This window comes from Cygnus atratus, chromosome 18 (assembly GCF_013377495.2).
Source record: "Cygnus atratus isolate AKBS03 ecotype Queensland, Australia chromosome 18, CAtr_DNAZoo_HiC_assembly, whole genome shotgun sequence".
Taxonomy (NCBI): Eukaryota; Metazoa; Chordata; class Aves; order Anseriformes; family Anatidae; genus Cygnus; species Cygnus atratus.
Genome location: NC_066379.1, coordinates 4,379,288 through 4,400,627, shown reverse-complemented (window position 1 = coordinate 4,400,627; position 21,340 = coordinate 4,379,288). Strand labels below are relative to the sequence as shown.

Genomic DNA, 21,340 nt, shown 5'->3' with positions numbered 1-21,340 from the left:
CATCCACAGATGTTTTCAAGAGAGCAGCGCAGGCCAGCTAACCTTCCAATGATTGGAAGCAACAACCCTCCAAAATTACGACTGTTGGGTGTAACGGAGACGTTTTTAGAAGCAAAGAGTGAATTTATAGCTCCCAGCTAGCTAAGAGCAGACTGGCAGGGCTGCAGAGCGCGCCGCTTCCAGGGCTTTTCTACCTTGCACGCCAAACTCGCAAGCTGTCAGCTCTGAAGGCTTTGGCATCGCTCGAGCATCGGGGAAGGGCTGCTTTGCAGGAGCCCCGGAGAAGGGCACAACTTTCCCCCGACCTTCCGAACCGGCACCAAGCTCTCTCGAGCTGAGCACAGCTGCTCGGCTGTGCCCTAAGAGATGATGATGAGGATGGAGAGGAAGGCAGAGCCCTCCTGGGCAGCCCTGCTGCAGGGGCCTCCTCTGCTTCCCCAGCACGAGCTACAGCAACGGATCCAGCCCACGCAGCAGGTTGCAAAGCCACAGTTTTCTCCTCCGAGGGGACCACAGGTGGCAGGCAGCAGAGCCAGGGCTGGATGCAAACCCCGCGTGGCCCAGGAGCCGCCGCTGCCCGCAGCTCGCCCTCAGAGACGTCGCGGGGTCCCCCAGCCCCGACTTCCGCCTGCCCGTGCTGGCCTCGACACGGGGCTGCAGGAGCACGAGGCATGGCAGCCCCCCAAAATTTCGGTGTCCTGGCAGAGGGCCCAGCCTGGTGTCCCGAAGCCACACAGCAGCAGCAGCCGAGGGTACCTCAGGGACGTTGCTGTTATGTGAGGGCAGTCATCTGAGCCCAGCTGGCACAGCCAGGCCCCGAGCTGGAGCCGTCTGCTCCCGTCCCCAGGCACCAGGGCTACGGTTTTGGGCTCGCCGCCAGCCCGGGCCCATCTACCCGCTGGTTACGCTTCCTCCTTGGCTTGCATTTCTACCGGGGTGACAACAGCCGTGACCCAGAAATAGCAGGGGACGCTTAACTACACCTCACCAGACCAAATCCACCCGAGAGCCGGCGGAGCGGTGGCCAGGTGGCCTACAAGATGGGAGCAAACCCCTTCCTTTTATGCCCTCGTGGGGCAGCTTGGGCAGAAACAGAGGCGCAGCTGGGTCCTGCTCTCCCCTCTGGGGCAGGGGGGGCGGTCAGCCCGCAGAGTGAATTCATCTGAAGCAGCCTGCAGAGCAGGAGGCAGAGCCCCCCCGCAGCATTAACACCGATCTACAAAACACGGGTGCGCAGGACGCTCCTGAGCAGCTCCGGGTGCAAAGCCTTCTTGCTCACGTGAGGGGTAAATACATTTTCACAGCGATCTCTGGGGAAAAAACCCAACATAAAACAAAGCAACCAGTGGTTCCTGCTTTGGGACAGGCATTTTGACGAGAGAGCCCACGGGGATGTGGTGCCGAGCCCTGGGCACGCACCACGTGCGTGTGCGGAGGAGCAGCCGTCCCCACTGGTGCGCTTCCCCCTTTTGGGCTCTGGAAGCAGACCCCAAGGCCCAGCCCCACTCTTTCCCCATTTTACACCAGACTGGGACCCCGCAGCGCCGCTTCCCTTCCACGATTAACCCTCCGGCTGCTGCAGAGGCTGCCGGGCTGGGAAGCAAAGTGCTCGTGCAGGGACCCAACGCGCGGTGCCAGCCCCGGCCACGTGCTCGCCCTCCCGCCGCAGACAGCGGCCGCACGGCCTCGTTTCTGCGACCACGTGAGGCCAACGCTCGGCTGACAGACAGGAAACCGCTCACGGAGACCTGCAAGGAGGAGTTGTTGTTGCTGTCGTCCTTTTCCGTTCGCCGGGAGAAACTTGAAAGGGAAGAGGAGATCAGAGCCGACCGCCAGGCTCGCCTCGCCGGCTGAGCACCGAGCCCAGGGCGCACACACGGGGGTCTCCAGGCACCCGGCCTGCATGAACGCCGTGCTCCATCAGAGAGCCCCCCCGGTTTGCTGGGGGCTCTCCTGTACCCACACTATGAAACCCCACGCAGTGAAACATGCGGGCCCGTGAAGCCCAGCGTGATTTCAGTCCCACTTTCTGCCCCGCTGCAGAGGGGACGCGGTGCCAGCCCCCCCGCTGCCCCCCTGGGTGACGATGCTCAGCACGAGAGGGACAGTGAGGTCCCCGGGGGGGGGCAGAAAGGACCTCTGACCCCCGTCGCTGCTCTTCTGCAGAGCTTTTTGTGCTTTTGTGCAAGGGGAACACAAAGCTGCCGCAGCCCTGCCGGCCCCGAAGCGCTGCGGGATGCTCCCACTGCAGGCACCCGGGGCTGGGGCTCCCCGCCCGGCCCCCCCAGCTGCGGCCGAAGGCGAGGAGGGGGCACCCCGGGACCGAGTTCTGCAGGAGCAATTTACGCTCAGGGCTGCCTTTTTTTTTTTTTTTTTTTTTTCTTTTTCCTTCTCTTTTTCACAAAGGCCAATTGTGTCCGGGTGCCCCGGAACACCACGTTGCAGGAGCAGGCTCAGGCCGGGGGGGGCAGGCTCCCCAGCATCTCGCCCCCCCGCTCCACGTCCCCATCCCCGGCCCCCCCCCGGCCCCAGCCGCTGTTCAGCCCCGAACACTCCCCGCATCGCTACAGGGGGCCGGGGAACAGCAGCCCCCCCCCCGGGGGGCCCAGAGCCCGCAAGGAAGGACCGGGGGGGTCAGCAGGGGGGGGTACGGGCCGAGAGCACCCAGCCAAAGCCGGGGTGCCCCCCTCCCCTCCAGCCAAACGCGGGGAGTTTGCGCCCCCGCCGGCAGCAGCGAGCCCTTTTGGGGTGCCCGGGCACTGCCCCAGAGCACGGCGCCCAAATGCGACCCCCCCCAAAAAAATCCCACCCCCGCCCGCTCCTCCCGCCCCGGGCACCGGCGACTCACCCGCGGCGGCGGCGGCGGCGGCTCCGGCAGCTCCCCGCCTCCTGCTGCTGCCCTGCCTCCTCCTCCTCCTCCTCCTCCTCCTCCTCCCCCTGCCCTCCTGCTGCCTCCTCCTCCCCCATCACCCCTCCTCCTCCTCCTCCTCCTCCTCCTTCCCCTCCATCACCCTTCCTCCTCCCCCTTCCTCTGCCCCATCACCCTCCTCCTCCCCCCATCACCCTCTCTCCTCCTCCTCCTTTCACCCCATCACCCTCCTCTTCCCCCCATCACCCTTCCTCCCCCCTCCCCATTACCCTTCCTCCCCCATCACCCTTCCTCCCCCTCCCCCATCACCCCTCCTCCTCCTCCTCCTCCTCCTCCCCCCATCACCCTTTCTCCCCCCTCCTCCTCCTCTCACCCCATCACCCTTCCTCCTCCTCCTCCTCCTCCTCCTCCTCCTCCTTTCACTCCATCCCTCTCCCTCCCTCCCCCCATCACCCTTCCCCTCCCCCATCGCCCTTCCCTCCCCCAGCTCTGTTCTGCTCCCTTCCCTCTCCCCCGCCCCAATCCCCCCCCTCCATCCCGGCCGATGCAGCCCGGGACAACATGGGGCCGATGTAGGGACACTGCGGGGACAAGGATGCGAGATGCCCTGCCCTGGGCACTGCCCACCCCCGGGCCTGGTTGCTTTTTCAAATCACGCCTGTCGAGCTGAGTAAAGATGTTATCGGGCCCTACAAGCTCTTCCCGCCTTACACCTGGACCACCAGAGCTTCTCCTCCTCCTCCCGCAGCGCGGAGAGGAAAGGGGAAGGCAGGAGGCTCTGCCCCGGGGCGAGGCTGCGAGGTGCACGGAGCCAGGCTGCCTCTGCCGGACCCCTTCCCTAATCCCGTACCCCAGACCCTACGCTTCTCAGACGCCCCGTTACCAGGAGAGGGCCGGAGGAGGACGAAAGGGTTAAGAAGGATCACTTTTGCGGCCCTGCAGACCCCAAAGGACTCCATTTCACATGCCCAGCCTCCAGGGGCCAGCCTCCGTGGGCCATCTGCTGCCCACGAGCACCGGGCACGTCCTTGGCCCTGCTGCTCCCTGCAAAACTGCGTGGCAGCAGGAGCAGGAGAAGCAGGAGCAGGAGAAGCAGGAGCAGGAGAAGCAGGAGCAGGAGAAGCGGGGCAACCAGGAGCAGGGCAACCAGGAGCAGGAGCAGGGCAACCAGGAGCTCCCCACGCTCAGCAGCTGGTGGAGCAGGGCCGGTACCACAGCGACCCCGCCGCCAGCAGCAGTGCCGCCCTCTGTCTCCCCTTCCCGACCACTTCCAGCCGCCGCCGCAGCCGAGTCTGCCCCGAAAACGCTCGCTGCAGCCCGTGGGCGAGCCTGGCGCTCCCCCACTTCAGTAAGTGCCACAAATGACAGTTTCTGAGAAACCTCCACCCCAGCGCCGCGGCAGGAAATCCAGCCTCGGTCTGCTTACGCTGCAGCTGTGCGCAGCTTTCTGCTAGATTACGCCGCGTTTTATGACAAAAAAAAAAAAAAAAAAGCCTTAACCCCTATCAATGGGCATTAGTGCTTTAATCTCCCTAATCTCCAGGCAAATCCAACGCTAGATGCCAGAGCAGGCTTGCCCAAGCAGCAGCGGGGGCTGTTTGCAGGACGCTCCAGCCTTGCGAGAGCTCGGCACGAGCGGGACGCGGAGCTGGGGAGCGGTGCTGCCCGGCTCCATCGGGAGCTTCCAAGGGGAAACAGGGGAGCGAGAGCTCGGCTGCACCCGGCTTTGCAGACGGGACCCACTGCTCCTGCCCACGCCGTCGGCTCGCCGCCACGCAGCAGCGCGTCTGCAGCTCCACGCAGGTGTAAGCACCCAAACCGAACCTACCGCCAGGGTCCTCCCCGCGGCCGCCGCAGCTCTGCAAAGACATTTGGGGCAGGACGCGAGCTCACGCGGTGCACAGGCTGTTTTCCAGATCAACTCGTGCAAAATGTTTTGTTTCGACTCAGCTCTTTGCCTCCACGCGTCTCCTCCTCCCGAGAAGCAACAAAGGTGGGGGAGCGAGCAGCAAAGAAGGTCAGCGCTGCGGCATCCTTGGACCCAAAGAAAATAAAACTGCGGGGCTTTCGTAAGCGTGCCTTTCCTCCCGGCGATTTGGGGGCTGTCTGCATGGAGGAGGCACTCCCGCAGGGACAGCAGCAGCCTCCGGGATTTGTTTTCCCAGGGGCACCTCTCTGATCCCGATCCGAGCCCCCTGCCGTGCCACTTCTGCCCGTGCCCTTTCCAGACTCGGAGCTGGGAGCGAGCAGGCAGGGCAGAGCAGGGGGGGAAGGAGGCAGCCTTATCCCTGCCTTAAAATGAGGAGGAGAAGCATTAAGCGACTTGCCCAAGGTCACACACAACTTACAGCGGAGTCGAGAGCTGCATCCAAACCCCCAGCTCAGAGTTACTAACCACAAAGTCATTGTTCTCCTCTTAAATAAAATAAAATGAAAAAACAGGGTTAGAAGCAATTCAGGCGAGGCCCTCTTGGTGTTGTAAGCACCAAGGGATTTGAGCTGGCTACAAGTTCTGGGGGAGATCCCAACCATTGTCCTTTATCTTGCACCAGAGAAGTGCCCGGCAGCGGGGCCAGCCCTGGGCACAGCCGCCCGGCTCCATCCCGACCGCAGCCATCGCTGCCTGGCGCTGGGGAAGACCCAAAACCTGCAGACGAAGGCAGCCTTACCAGGACTCACCGGCCTGCGAGGGGGACCCGCACCACTGGGAACAAAAACATTGCACCCCGAGCAGCCCAGCTCTAGGCAAACATCAAATCCCTGGAGCACAGGGAGCAGGGACGTCTTTCCTTGGATGAGCGACGAGATATTGCCAATATTCACCACACTGCGCCACGCCGAGCCCCAACACAAAGTGCAGCGTTAGGGCTTCGCAAACATTTTTTATTGCCTAACAGTGCAGCAGTGCTGACCACCTCCACGGCCCCGCTGACTCCGGTGGATGCGCCAGGCGCTCAGCCACCCTGGAAGCCCTGCCAGCTGTATTTATCATAACCCCGGATCAATAGAAGAAGGAAAAGCACAGCCAGAGACCCGGGGGGAGCACCAGCAGATGCAGCAGAAGCAGCATGACCGTGGAAAAGGACACGGCCTCGCGGATCAAAGACCCCAAAATTTAACACCAAAAGAAATTGTCCCTGCCAGCAAGAGCAGAATATTCCTCGCCGCCAGCAGCATCTAAACCAAACCACCACTTCCTAGCAGCCTTGCTGCAGGCCTGCCCCCAGCCCCCAGGCAGGAAGCGCTGGGGCCGATAAGCCCGCGGTGCCCTCTGCACGTCCCGAGGGCCCCGTGGTGCAGGGCCCAGCGCGGCACCGGCGTCTCCTCCCTCTCGCTGCAGGGCTCCTGAGCCTGATGCCGGTTTAATTTTTCCCCTTTCGAGCCACCCGGCTTTTGCTTTGCTCGCTGGTAGCCCGTGTAGGAAGGACGTCTGTGCAGGTATTGCAGCGGTGCTTGCCTAAAAGGAATTCTGTGGGGTGGGTGAAGTCTCCCCGAGCCGAGATGGCAGCGGGGCAGCGCAGGGACCCCGCAGGCTCCGTGATCACCCTCAGCCCCTCCTTGGCCAGGAGCAAGCAACAAAACCCGCTGCCACCCTGACAGCCCCGCGTTACACCCACAGCCAGGGGCTTCCCCCTTTCTGCCGGAGGCCACGCTCAGAGCCACCAACACCCCCCCCGTCCCTCCGTGTCCCCCCCCGAGGGACAGCGTGCTCCCACACCGGGAGCGAGCAGCTCCTCCAGCCCCAGGAAGGCAGGCGGGGAGGAAGGAAGGAATTATTTCACACGCATGCAGCTGGCACCGTGTCCTTGGCACGAGTCAGCGCCGCGCAGGGAGGCCGGGCCTCGGCAGCAGCACCCTGCCCTCCCGCAGCTCCTCGCCGTGCTCGAGCAATCCACCGTTTTCCAGAAGGGAAGGGACTGCTAGGAAGCTGCTCCTGGGTCACAAATGTTTGGAAAAAATAAATAAAGCAGGAAAAAAAAAGTTTCTCCCAACATCCTGACGCTTGCAGGGGCCACCAGTTTGGCCACTGGCGTGCCAGTCTGGACGGAAGCAGAGGGCACCTGGTACCTGCTCCCCCTGCGTCACTGATTTGGGAACAGATTTTGCTTTTCAGGGGCTGATTTGTCTTTGTGCATTGATGCTGTGGCTGAGAGGGACCCGGGACAGATGGCACAGCCTGGACGGGAGGAAACGTACCTCACTCTTGTGCCCAGTGCCTCGTCCTTGGAGGGAGAAGGAAACCATCCTCCCTCCGGCCCATGGGGCAACAGGCCCAGGAGCTGCTCAAAAACCATCAAAAGGACAAGTTGGAGAGATGAAGGGACTCCGCAGGGCTCCTTGTGGCAGCTTAGCTCTTCTCCATCGCCGACGGCTTCCCTCCGACCGGCAGCAGCACAGACAGACCAGGGAGGTTTGCAAAAAAGCACCAAGCACTGGATGGGGAAGGGCTGGGAGGACGGGGAAGGGGCGACGGGTGGGATGGAGACGCGGGAGCACAAGACAACAAGGGCGCGTTGCTCCCTGCCCGCAGCCCCCGGGGCCGTCAGCCAGCCCCGTTCGGTCCCAGCTGTTTTGGGACCGGTGGCCCTTGGGGTTGTGCCGGCCCCGAGGCCTCTCCCAAGCCCTGCGTGGGGCCGGGGTCAGCGGGATAATTGGGTGCAGCTGCGGGGTGCTGCAGAGCACGGCCGCGACCGTTTGCCTCGGGGCGATCGCGTCTTTGCGTGTAAGGAGCAGAGGGGCTCTGGGAGAATGCAGTGGGCTTCCGACAAAGTCCTACAGGGCGGCTGTCAGGGGCCTTGCCAACTGCTCCTGGTGACGGTTTGACTCAGTCCGGGATCCCAGCGGGGAAATCCCTGCTCTGCCCTTACCGGGAGCTGCCCCGATAACTGGTGTTGGTGCCCGCAGCAGGGAGCTGCCCCGGGCACCCCGACCAGCTCTGCCAGCGACCAGAAAGGGTCAGTCCTTCTGCAATTTGCCTTTCACATGAATACACAAAAAAAAACCAAGGCCGAGAGGAGCAACACAGCTCCATCACCTTTCACAGCACAGCGTAGTTCAATAAAACACAACCACCACAGCCCCCAGCCCTGGGGGTGCGGCACGACCACGACGCGCTGACGGGCACCCACCGCCCGTCCCCAGCGCACGGCCACCTTCGCTCGCGCTCGGCCAAGGCAGGTCAGAGCCAAGCAGCGGGCACCAAACCAAACCGCCTGCTCGCACCCTGGGCAGGGGGGCCGGGAGCTTCCCGGGAGCCGTACGGGCGCTTTGTGCATGTAACAGCCCTGCTACAGGCGGTGATCGAGTCCTCAGCTCCCCTGCCCCAAGGATGCCTCTGCCCCAGCCTGTGCCAGCGCCTGGCTGGGCACCAGCCACAGGTCTGCTCCTGCTGCCAGCCCCAGGGGGGCTGTTTTAGGGTTTCCCAGCCAGGCTGGTGCTGGGGAAGGACCCCGAGCCCACCCTGCCTCCTGCTCACCTCCTGCAGCACCACGCAGGAAAGGTCCCGGTGCTCAGCAAAGGGCCGTTCACCACCAGCTCTGTGTCACCCCCGGTTACAAAGGGTTAACGCGCTGCAGCTGGGCCAGAAATGCCGCGGGACAAAGGGAGGCTTCATGTCCTGCCATCCGCCAGCACAGAAGAAGGGGCCCTAATCCGATTCCCAAAGAAAATGTGGCTTTTACAGCCCCGCGCAGCGGGCTGGGAGTCCACGGCAAGTGGAACCAGGCTGGGGGGAGGCCAGAAAGCAGGAGATAAATCACTTCTGCACGAGGAGGAGGAGGAGGGCAAGCTGGACGAAGGTTACAGCCCCTGAGCAGTGCTGGGGGACAAGAGGGACGCGTCCCCAGACCCCAGCATCATTTCCACGTGATTTACTGGGCTGGAGGCAGTGCCGCCCCCTAACTCCACCTGGGTGCCCCGCGCCCCGCGCACGCAGAGCCCCCTGCCAGCCCAGAGCCCCCTGCCAGCCGCAGCAGCTCGTCCCACGGGGGATTTCCAGTGGATTCGGGGAGAGAGGCTGCGACCCCAGCCCAGGGTCGCTGCCGGGGCCACCACCCGGCCTGCGAGCCATGGACGGCGCTCACACGTGCTATGGGGGCAGCTGGAGCATCCCCACACACATGGGACACACGGGATTTGTGCCCACCGTGCTCCTGTCACCCCGAGACACCGCCTGCCGTATGTCTGCTCCCGGCAGGATTTTTGGACAGGCACTCCTCAGGCTCGGTCTTCAACATTAACTCTTTAATCAGAGCTTTTGTGTTTTTGTTTATTGTTGTTTTTTTGTTATTTTTTAAATGAACGAGCTAGCTGTACCACTCCCCTCTCCGCAACACGCCCATCAAATTTTAGAGAGAAATGAATTAAAGTGCAGTTATATTTAGAGTCTTGCCGTAAAATCACAACTCTCACCAAGCATAACATCCAGAAGGGCTGGGAGCCTCCAGCCTGGGCTTCACCCAGCCCCTGCGTAGCTTCGACAGGGACAGACAGCATCGCAGCCAGAGGGAAATGGCAGCATTTAGGACCTGGGCTGTACAAACTGCTCGGGGAGGGGATGCCTGGATTCCCCTTGGACAGGCATCCAGGAGCCGCCAGGGCATGAGCCACCCATCGGTCACAGCGGGCTCCTCCTGCACACCTTGCGCTGCAATCCCCCAGCAGAACACACTCCTCTAACGGCTGTGAGGTTCGGCACATCCCCATCGAGCTACCCACGAGCCCCGTGACCCCACAGGTATTTTGCTCTCAACACAGAAAGTCACGCAATGTAACCACAAAAGCAACACAGGGGCCCCAACTCCCCGAGCTCTTGGCTACGCAGCCTTCCACGTGCTCCACACATCTGTGATTTTTTTTTTTTTTTTTTTGTCCCCGACATCCTGAAGGGCCCTGAAATGGGGTTGTGAGCAGGGCACGCACCCTGGATGTGTGACGGTGCTGTACCCTACCACCTGCAGTCATGTCTGGACAGGGTAACAGTCCGCAGGGGTTCACACGTACCCACACCGGAGGCCGAGCCCGAAGGAGGCAGCTCGTGCTTTTACAAGGCGGTGCCCAAGCCATCATCGCTCAGCTCAAAACCACAAACTCGATCAAGCGTTGCCTGCGCATGCAAATTTCTCATCGCCCGAGCCAGGCCCACGCATCCTGCGGGGGAATCCAGGCAAACAAACACACAGCCCTAGTGCCGGGGAGCCCGGACCCTCCGACGGCGAGGCTCCGGCAGCGGCACCCGGGCTGGGGCTGCAGCACCGCTCCGTCCGCCCCGCGCAGCATCTGCACAACGCAGCAGTGGGAACGCCATAAAATAGAGCAGCTCACTCACCACACGGGATATTAGCCCCCAAAGTCGCCCGGTGCTGCAGTAAGATGCTCCTGAGCTCCTCTGGTCTGTGCGTTCACGCAAGTCCACCCCCGAAAGCAGTGAGCGCGAGCCCAGCTCGCAGCGCACGGCACAGAGCGGGCATCGGCGGGCTCCGAAGAGGAGCAGGGAGCTGGGATGTGCACGAGGGCAGCCACCACGACGCTCCGTCAGTGCCCTCTGGCCCTAAACGATGAAAGCCCTGCCGAGCCGCAGACAGACAGCTCAGTGTGCTGCCGAAAGCCGCGGCACGGCACCAACAATGGCCCCGTTGGCGCCCAGCTGCTCCCCGGCCCCGACTGGGGCAGGCAGCGCCTTCACGGAGCTGGAGACGGTCTCAGCTCCGAACGTGTCCAGCCAGACCCACCCCGGATGCTTCTGGTCCGGTTGCACAAGGGGTGGATTTAGAAAGAGAGGTCTGATGATGTCCAGAACAAGCCCTTTCCAGGCAGGACCCCCCCGCTGCGCGTAAAGGTGCCGGGTGAGGACGCGCGCCCTGGGGACAGCAGGGCAGGAACGTTTCCTGCAGGCACACAGCACGCAGCTTCAGCTGCACGGCTGGCCGGGCTGGCACCCCGAGCTGCCTGCACCCCGAGCTGCCTGCACCCCGAGCTGCCTGCACCCCGAGCTGCCTGCAAGCAAACCTGGGAGAAACCGCGCTCAGCGAGACCCGAGAGTTCCCGTCGTGCCGCTTAGACATGCGACTTCCCACTCTCCCACGATCGTTGTGCAAGCAGCCGTCCCGAGTGGCAGGAGAAGAATAAGGAGCTGTTGTTAAAATATTACCCGAAAAAAAGAAAAAAGAAAGGAAGAAAAGCGCCCTCTCCTCTCCCCAGCTCTGATGGTTCCCACCGCCGTCACGCTCACCAGGCTGCAGCACGGCCCTGGCTCTGTGGGCCAGACATGTGTGGGAGCTGGCCCCGGGATCGGGCCCTGTGCTGCCCACCACAGCCCCAAATCCAGCCCCACAGCCCCAGGAGAGGCTGGATGGGGCTGTTCCAAAAGAGCCAGTTCCGGAGAAAAGCAAGGGGAGATAAGGGGGTGGGGGGAGGGGGGCGACACAGGAAGGGCCCCCCCTGTGGGGCCAGGGTCCCAGGGCAGGAGCCCAAGCATTTCCCCAGCTGGAAGGAATTAGCCCTCCACCTCCCCCTGCCTTTTATTTTTTTTATTTTTGGGGGGTGTCCCCAGGCACAGAGGGGCTCCAAGGTGCCTGCAGCCTGCCCAGGCTGAGCACAGCCTCGGGCACAGCCAGGGGACCGGTGGTTCTGCTATCAGGAAATCAGTACTGTCAGTGCCCGCGTCCCCTCCACAGCCAGCGAGTCGGGGTCCTGGGGCCCTGCCAGCCTCCCCTAACCCCCCCTTACCCCACCAAAGCCCTGCCACCCCCTCTCCACCACCAGCCTCCAGAGCAGAGGCGCGCAGGCCGTCAGCCTCCCTTACGCAGCCGCGTAGGCTCCCCGCGGCGCTGCAGGGCTGGGTTTTCCAGCAGCAGCAGTGCAGGAGCCCCGCCAACGCAGAGGGCGAAGCCGACACGGGCACGCACGTGCCAGGCAGGCGAGGCTGGGTCAGCCCCTTCCCGCTGCCGCGTCCCACGGACACCCACATCTGGCTGCCCGCCGCGGGGCGCCAGCAAGCTTGGAGCCAGCACCCAAAGGTGCCGGTGCTGCAAAAGGAGCCCCCATCGCCCCGAACTGGCCCCCGTGACCCCCCTCTCCCGCTCCCTGGGTGCTCCAGCCCCGGCTGCATCCCCTTCCTGTGGCACATCCCGAGCCGTGGGCACAGGCCCGGCGCCCACCCCGGCACGCAGAGCCACGTGCTCAGAAAAGCCTTCCCGTACCGCAGGCCCTGACAAAGCGTTTCCCTGCGCCGACGCCTGCATCATGCCCCTGGTATTTTTCCCTCGCTTCCTCCCCTGTGCTCAGCCACCGCTCCGCTCCCCCCTCCTGCCCTTTCCCTTCCCCTGTGCGCTCCTCGGGCTCGCGGCGAGGGCTCCAAATGCCTGCACTGAGCCGCGGAGACCCCAGCCCGGCCCTCGCCGCGGGGATTTGATTCCCAGGGGCTGGGGATTGCTCGGGCAGAGACTTACGCAGCCGGGGAGCAGGGGAAGGCCAACGCTCGCCAGAGCCGAGGATGCTGCAGCGCCCGTTCCTGCTGCCCTCCCGCCTACAAAGCACGTGGGCCCGCTGCGTCCCGGCTCCCCGCCCCGCGTCTCCCAAACTTCGGAGGAGTTTTCGCCCAGTTCCCCTCGCACAGGGCTTGCGAATCAAATCCCTCCTGGCTCGCTGCCTGCCTCGCAGCCAGACATGAAAAGCACTCGGGTTTCTCCCAGGGCAGCGCGGGTAAATCCTGCCAACATCAAAGGCACCACAGAGGAGTTCCCCCCCCGTGCAGCGAGGCCGGGGCTGCCTCCTCGCCAGGCACGGCTCCGTGGTTAAGGTGCCGGCTGCACCAGCACTTGAGACACGGCTGTGATTTTTTTTTTTTCTGTCTCTTTTTTAAACTCAGCCACACGTTTCCTGGGTAACTTGGGGCAAATCAGAGCCGGGAGCGGCTGCTGTGGGTCTGCCCGCTGTCTGCCACCTGGGCAGTGGCTGCTCCCGAGGAAAATGGGACTAAAAAAACCTCCTGGGTCAGTCCTGTGTGCTCATTGCCCTGACTTTATGGGAAACCTGGAGTCCAGGGAGCAGAAACTCAAGCACCTAGGAGCAAGCAGACGCACACACTTCGGTGGTGTGCCCCTGCACAGAAAGAGGCTCTGCAGCTCTGCGCCCCCATCTGCGGAGCAGTGCCAGCAGCGTCTCGCCCCTTCGCGCGGCACTTGGACGAAGCGCAGCGAAGCAGGGCGAGGGAGGGCTGTCTGCCCTCCTGCAAGCGGCGAGCAGGATCCAGACCCCAAGCACGGGCAGGATCCGCTCCCCAGACAATGCTGCGGGAGCGAAGTCACACATGCACCAACCTTCGCGGCTTCGGGAGGTGCAGAACGCCAGGAAATAGCTTCGAACTCCGCAGGGATTTACAAAAGCCATAGGAGCACATGGTTTCTTGGCCCACTGCTCATCCCTCCATCCCACACAGCAGTTGTTCCTGCCAGATCGCCGCTTGCCCGGGCTGCTAGGTTAATTTTATGGCTGGAACACTGAAACAGCCTTCACTTAAAAGGGGGGAGGTGGGAGGGCTGTGCCATTTAACACTTGGCTGTGTTTGTGCTATGATTAATATCATCCAATGCACAGATACCAGATGTTCTCGGGGCAGGCTGGAGCGTATCCTAAATTACACCAGGGTGGAATTTTTGGGCAACTTTCAGGGAGTGCTGCGGGCAGGAGCTAAAGGGAGAGCAGAGATTTACACAGATGCGCACAGGGCTCTGAGAAAAAGACCCTGTGGGGTCACTGCCCGGGTCAGCATCCCGAGCTGGCTGTGATGCCACTGGCTGTGCTTTTTTATCATCAATGAGTTGGTATTTTTTTGGCAATTACTCCAAATCCCACTCTGAAGTTCCCAAATCCCACAGCCTGGGCTGTGACCACATGCGATTGCCACAGCTCGGAGGTGTCCGGCCGCTCCCTGGAGGTTCGGCTGAAGGAGGGCACTGCTCGCCTGAGGCCAGCCTGCTCCCGACACCTAAGGAGCACTGGGAAGGGGCACGGGGGACCCCAAACACCCTCTGCTGCCTTGGGGGTCCCGCAGTGAGCTAACGGCGCCCCCACAACCCCCTGAAGCACCCTGCTCCGGCGGCAGCTCCCCCACGGCTGGCTGCTGCCAGGAGCACCTCAGGGTCACCGACGTGGGCGTCCTCCTAATGAGTTCCAGAGGGGCTGGTCTTTGGAATAAAGCAGGAGCCAAATCCTGCTGAGTTGGAAATGGCCATCGCAGCTCTTTACAGGCCACACAGCGTCCTGGGGTAGAGCTGAGCTCCATCAGGACTTCTCCCGGCCGGAGAGACGGGGCGTCTGCCCACGCACAGGAGCGGAGGACGGTGCCTGTTCCACCTTTAGGGCTCCCCATACATCGCACCGAACCTACAGAGGTACCCAGGCCCTGGTCCACACACTGGCAGAGCTGGGCACTACTGATTACACGACCGGTGACAATTGTTAGCACCATTGTCACCAGGGCTAGGACCACAGGAGACAAACAAATAGCGCCCAGGGCAGAGGACACCAGCAGGAGCCGTGCCTCCCTGACGCACAACAGCCCCGCCTGCTTCTCCACCTCCTGGAAACCTCAAAGCTGGGCACCCCGAGCAGACCGTACCCGGATTTGTAGCGTTCAGCTGCAAAAATCAGCAAGGAAAAAATTCCTCCTCCCCGAAGCACCGTCACTCACCACCGCCGTGCCGAGTCGGGCGAGCTGCAGCAGGGCTGGCGCAGAGCACGTGGCCGGGCAGCGCCGCGGTGACCGCAGGCACGAGGAGTCCGAGTCCCACGCCGCTGCCCTTCCGTTCGTGCTGAAACGGCGAGATCTGACTGACACCTAAAGCCTGCCCTGGCGGAGTTTGTTTGAGCAGGAAGGAAGAGAAACCTCTCGGCAGGCCTCCGGAAAGTCCCGGTTACAAAGGAGCTCCGAGTGATGCGCTCGCTCCCGGCTGGTCTCTCCCCCGGCTTTTCTCCCAACAGAATCGTGCTGTGTGTACAAAACCGTCTCTGAATCGTAAATTTACACCCAGAAACCAAAAGTAACAGAGCCCTGTTATTCACTTCTTTGAGCAAAGGTTAAATCCAGCTAAATACATCAGCTTTGGAGGAAAGGAGGAGGGCTTGGCAGCCAGGGGAAGGAACGGGAACGTGGGAATGCCTCCTACGATTTGGCAACGTGCTCTTCCTTCTGCATGCGAGCCCTCTGGGGGCTGCTCAGCCTCCTCTAAGAAAGCCCCCCATTCACGAGCCCCGTAATCCCACGGGACGTCCTGCGCCCGAGGAGGAGTTTGGAAGAGGTTCAGGATGGAGCCGAGCCCCTCTCCTGCTGCCTGCGGGAGGTGTCTGCAGCACGGCGCTACCACGGCGGTGCTGAGCCCTAACGGGAGGGCTGCCTGCGACGGGCTCCATCCCTCACGCCAGGCACCCCGCCACCAGGACCAGCCCCGAGGCGATGGCCTGATGATGGTGTTTAACCCACGTGGGGCTCGCAGGCCCCCCAGCGCGGCACCCAGCCCCCTCCTCGCCCTTCACCCAGCTCCCCGTAGCAGAGCACGCCGTGGGGTTCTGTGCATTTGTTCCTCCAGCCGGGGCGGTGCTGTGCTGGGGGACACGGAGGGGTTAGGACTGACAGCCAAAGAGGTGCTTAGTCACCTAGTTCCAATTTTGGTGGCTCTAACTGCCCCCAGGCCCTTTCGGTATATACCGCGACCACAGCCATAATTTGGAGCCGAGTGGGAACCGAGTGCCCGGGGCTCGGCATCACCCCTGCAGCCCCCCCAGCACTACGCACACGCAGGACAGGAGCAGCGCTCAGCACCAAGACCACGGCATCCACACACACGTGGCAGAAGGCAGGAAAGCCTGAGGTCGCTCTCGCTGGGCAAGCTGGGGCACCCCAGTTAGTAGCTGCTGCTGAATAAGGTGGCAGCAGAACATCAGGAGCCGTCACGGGAGCTGCTGGGGAGGCAGCTCCCCGAGGAAGGCAGGGGCGAGCAGCTCTAGGTGTGAGTACAAGGAACACTTCCTCAGACCCACCAGGCACGCCTGGCTCACGTTTCCATTTTGGGGTTCCCCTGTACCTGTTCAGCTCTGCTACACCCAACGCCCAGCCGTGCAGCGCCCACAACCCAACCCCGTAACAGCAGCCCCATAACCGCTTTCCGACCCAGCGGAAGATCCTCCCACGGGATAAATTCGGAGCAGCTCTCCTGGACACAAGCCTCTCAGACACCAAGGGTCCCCCTGGCCTCATCCTCCTTTCCTACACGGACCAGAGCTTGCAGCAGGCTGCCGGACCTGGGCTGGGGATGCTCCACGCAGCAGTCCCCAGGGACTCAGCACCGCGCTCCCCGCCAGCTTCCAAAGCTCCATCCCACAAACCCAGCCCCAAGCTGCAGCGAGCCCCAGCGCCCCCCCAGCCAGCGCAACCAGACGGGCCCCATGGCAGCCCCCAGCCCTCTCAGAGCTGCCTCTGTCCCCAGGAAGCGGCGCCGCAAGCTGCAGATGAAGGCAGATAAGAGCAGCACCTCGCTCTGCGCCCCCGCAGCCCCTGAGGTCTGCAGCTCTGCAGGGCGCCGCGCTCGCTTCTCGCCCCAGGAGCTGGCAGCGCCGCTGACTTCAGCGCTTCCCGGGCCCCAAACCCCGCTGTCCCCCGCGTCCCTGCAGCACCGGTGGCACTCGGGGCACCAGCCCCCGCTCAGACACAAGGCAGAATTGGACCATTTTGGTGCTGAAGGCAAAGCATCGCAGAGGTGTCCAAGAACAGACCCCGGATCCAGAGTTTAGGAGCACCCAAGCACAGGCTGAGGTGCAAACCCATTGTTTAGAGTATTTTTTTAAAGCAAGCTCCAAACAAAGCAGGACCTCAGGGCTGCATGGAAGCCTGCTGAGACTCACCCCCTGCACCCTAAGTTCCCCCCCCCCCATTTCGGATTGAGGCTCCCTTAGGGAGCAGCTTTGGCTCCTTGATAGCCGCAGCTGGGCGAGACATGCACCGACCTCTGCGCAGCGTTTGGCCGAGCCCTTCCCAAACCTTTCCCAGCCGGTTCCGAGGCTCCCCCAGCGCCGCAGCCCGGCTCTCCCGTCCCCGCAGAGCCGTGGGAAGGGGGGCACGTCCCGCGCCGGGACGAGCCGGCCCGCGGAAGGGCTCGGAGGGGACCCCGGAGGTCAGCCAGAAAGAAGACAAATAAATCAGCCGCTCGGCGATTCACACAACAATATTCCTCCTTCCTGCAGAGCCACGGCTTCACCACAGCTGCTCGGCAGAAAGCTGCAAGGCTCGAAATGCCTCAGCGGTCCCAAGAAGGACATTTCCTCTCCCGCTGAATTCCCCAAGGGCACCCACGGCCCCAGGAACCCATGTGGGGAACTGCTTCACCGCCTTCTTCCTCGAGGTTTTGCTCTGAGACGGGCGAGCAGGGCAGCTGCTGCCCGCAACCAGGCACAGCGAAGCCCTCCCAGCCCCTGGCGTGTGGCCGCCCTCCTGCTCCTTGCACCATGTACAGGGAAAGGGGATCGCTCTTCCCCCACGCCCCGTGAAACCATCCTGCATGGGGAAAGAAAGGGCTGAGGACAAAACCCCAAAAGGAGGCTGCTCTGTGCACGGCTTAGTGCACCCACCCAACAGGGCACTGCAGGCACCGCTTCAGCTCCTGCCACCGGAACGACACGTCCCAGCGCAGACACAGAGCCTTCATTTGTCTTTCATTATGGGCAATTTTGGGATTATCAGTGACTAACGGGAGAAAGTCAGCGCGAGTGAGATCAGAGTTGCCCAAGGTGCTGTAGGGCACAGCATCGGAGGCGTTAGGGTTACCCTGCTTGCTCCACAGCTCCCACCTCAGTCCTCTGCTTTAACTGTGGGTTCCCACCCACATTGCTTAGGCCATTTTCAGCCTACCGATGGCAATTTGATTGAATTTGATTAAAATTACCTAAATTTCCATGCTCCAACCAACAAGCTGGGGTTTGGAGAGCTTTCCATAGCGGCGCAGCGATCCCCAGTGAGCCGAGTCACATCCGAAGGCGCACAACCCTCCCCAAACCTCCCATTTCGCTTCCATTTCTGTGCATCCCCATCCTGCACGGACAGGCAGGGAGCTGCTATTCCCTGCCTGGCCAGGTAGATGGTGCTCAGCCAGCACGAAGTGCGAAACCGTCCGCGCTGGGAGAATTTTCTGGCTCTGACTAAGGCAGTCATTCAGCATTGTTCCTGCTGACAGATGCAGGAGGTCCCGCTCCGGCCCCAGCCGCGCGAGACTGACTCAGATCCTCGTCATTCATCTCTTTCAGACTTTCCCGTCACCTCGGGATGGCAGGGGCCCTCTCGGTGGTGGATAAAACCGCAGCAAACACTGCACCAACACTCAGCGCCTCTCCATTCACCGCCTCCACCCTGACCCCAAACCCCCTCATTTATCCGATGCAAAGCCCTTCCGCTGACGCGTTGCCCCCCACCTTTGACCAGCTCTCCCCACAGAGCCCAGACCCCGAGCCCAGAGCAGCAGGGGACGATTTGCCCATTTTTGAGGCTGCCCTGGCTCACCCCGGGCTCCTTGCCGGGTGCGGGACCCCCCAGGATCGCTCCGGAGCCGCCCTGACACTCGCACCATCCCGGGAGCAGGAAGCTTCAGCCATTTCCTGCAGGCACCGCTTTGCCCTTCCAATATCTGAGCCTCTGCAAATTGAGAAGCAAGCCTGGCAGCTGGAGCTGTGAGAGCAGAGGAGGGGCTCTTCTAGGGAAAATCTGTGCAACCCATCCAGTCCCCACTTCCCCAGAGCAGCAACAGCAGGCAATAAGAGAGAAAAACCGATTTTGCACATCTAAAAACGAGACGGCCTCAGTTTGCTCGCTGTTCTGGCGACCACCCCGCAAACCACTCGAGAGGCTGAGATAACCCCAGAGCGAGTCCTCCTGCTCCCCCAAGCAGAGGGGAGGCCAAACGCCCGAGCCCCGGAGCTCTGCAGAGCGGTTTTGGGGCACAGCTGGACGCCTGCACTGCTCCCATCGCCTCCCCGTGCTCCTTCCCCAGGTGACACGCGGGGGCACCGCCTTGCTGCTGGGGGACAAAGGGTCCCAGGGTCCACACAGAGGCGTCTGATTCACCGAGCTCGTCCTTTGCAAGGCTTTTTCTGCCCAGGAAACGAAGCCACGGAGCAGAGAGGAAATCCCAGAGCTCCTTCGGGGCCGGGCAGGAACCCTTCACCTCCCAACCTCGGGGCGCGCGCTGCCGCGCTGTAAGTGAACTTCTGTGTCCTACACGAAGCAGGGCCGGGAGGACGGTGTCCCAGAGGGATGGCAGAAGGGACAGCAGCGTTACGGCAAGATCTCAGATTTCGTCCCACTCCCCCACAAAACGATCCCTGGAGACAGCAGGAGCCATGCAGGGCACCGGCACCACCATGGCCACATCCCAGCCAGGTGCCCCCAGCCCATCACAGGTGTCCTCTCGTCTTCTCCAAGGCCACAAGAAAGGGGGCCTCGGGGGTGGCACGACCCCAAGGAAGGGCTCAGCAGCCAGTGAACTCAGCCTCCCACTTCCCCCCCCATTTATCAGCGCCTTGGGCTGCAGGAGGAAGTGAGTTCAGCCAGAGTTTGTCTAAACAATTCCGTTTTATCAGAAAAGCTGCTCACATCTACTCCTTTTTTCCCAGGACAAATCTGGACAACTCCAAGGTGATCTCCATTCTCCTTCCTACCTGCACAAGATGGAAACACGAGGACACGAGGCAAAGAGCATCCCAAAGTCCCCGCCTGCGCCTGCTCCACCCCTCCCAGCATCAGCAGTCTCCATCGCCCATAAATCGGGAGGCAGCATCCCTCCCTCCCTCCCTCCCTCCCTCCCCATTCACACGCATCCAGAGGTTACCTTCCCAATCCCTTTTTCCTCTCTGAACTACGTCCTTCTCCTGCTGTGGGTTTGCAGCCTTTTGGGTGCCCTCAGGTTCCCTTTCCAAGCTTCTCGCTGCAAATTTGAGAGTTCACCGCGCTCTCCTTCCCTCCGCTGCAGACCTTGGTGAACCACGTGCCTCCAGAGCACTGGAGGAAACCAGCCGGGGGCTCTGGGGACACGCAGGGTGCGCTGCCACCCCCAAACCCCGTGCCCTCACCCCCCCCCCAGCACTGCACATCGCACCCACTGCCCTCCTCCCTTTGTGTGTGGCCGGCCACCACAGCTGGGCTGCATACTGCACCACCCATAAATGACTTCACTGCAGCCCTGAACAGACCCTTGTCATCTAACCACCCAAGAAAATCCAAGAGAAAAAGGAAAACAGATCACTAAACACACGGGCTTCTGGAGACCACCCGCTGATTTTCAAATTTAGGAGAAAGCAGACAGAAGAGCGGAGCAGCCTGGAGAGGGCTTGATGCAGAAAGAGGCAGACATCCTCCCTCTCCCCCGGGCTGGCTGCAGGACCTCTCCCGGATGGAGGAAGGAGTCCATGCAAGGACCAAACCCCAGGCCTCTTGCCACATCCACCAGCTCATTATTAGGAAAGAAGAAGCTGGAACAGGTAAAGGGCAGAGGGATTCACCCGAGGTGATGAGTGAGTGAATGGCAACAGCAGCTCCTGGCCAGGCTCTCCTACCACCCAACCTTGAGCCATCTTCTCAATGTTTTCCAGGCTCCCAGTCCCTGAATTTATTTCCGCTACAGGTGGCAGTGAACTTCCAAAACACGTTGCACATGCAATGGAGCACAGCACCCTCCGTGCCGTAACGGCAGGAGCTGCACAGTCCTAGCTTCAAAGGCTGTAACCGGGGACTCATCCTGCACGTCCACGTACCAGCACAGAAGGCTTCAGAGGACACCAGCACTTCGGTGCATTAGTAAAAAGCAGCACGGCCTCCTGGATCAGAGAGAATGCCATGCAGAGTAAACAAAAACTCCCTCTAGAGCCAAAACATGCAAGGGAAGCAAGCAGGCTGGGTCCCAGCCCAAGCTGGGTGGGCAGTACCCGCAGTCCCCTCCAGAGCTACCCGTCACACATGAAATACACCCTGCTGCATTTGTGCTGGAGTTAAAAGGAGTAAAAAAAGCCCCACAATTTAAGAGAAGTGAGCTATCGTACAGTTATGACTGAGAAAGCTCCTTAAAGACCTTACGTATCATTAACTTTTATCACTGCCCTCTCCTCGGCACCATTTGGGATTCCCATCTAACCTTCGTTGGCTGAGAGCTCCCCAAACTGAGCTTTAATTTGAGAGAGGGGAGGAACGTGCGTCCTGCTCCACGCACAGCAAGAGAGGAGGAAAGGGGAGAAGGCAGAGCCATCATAAAACCTTATAGTATTGTCGATAAGCATCAAAGACAGTCTGATCCGTGAACCTAAGTAAATGATAGTCCACCCGTTGGCAGAAAAACTGACAAAGGGGGAGCAGCTTTGCAAGGGGGCCATGAAGCACTGTGGATAACCAGGGACTACCGGCTCGCACAGGTCTGTCCTGCTGCAGCATCCTTCTCC

At 61.8% G+C, this 21,340-nt stretch overlaps 1 protein-coding gene across 16 annotated transcripts in view; it reads right to left on the bottom strand.

The window, feature by feature from the left end:
- Positions 1-21,340, bottom strand: part of SEPTIN9 (septin 9) — a 174,274-nt gene that overhangs the window by 66,388 nt on the left and 86,546 nt on the right. The window contains exon 1 of one of the 16 annotated variants that reach the window (XM_050714363.1): positions 12,319-12,393. The exons of 14 other annotated variants lie outside the window; for them this stretch is intronic. The gene's annotated coding sequence lies outside the window, so the exon portion shown is untranslated. Of the gene's footprint in view, positions 1-2,848; positions 2,905-12,318; positions 12,394-21,340 lie in introns of those variants that run through there. One more of the 16 variants, XM_050714362.1, reaches the window with a different exon arrangement.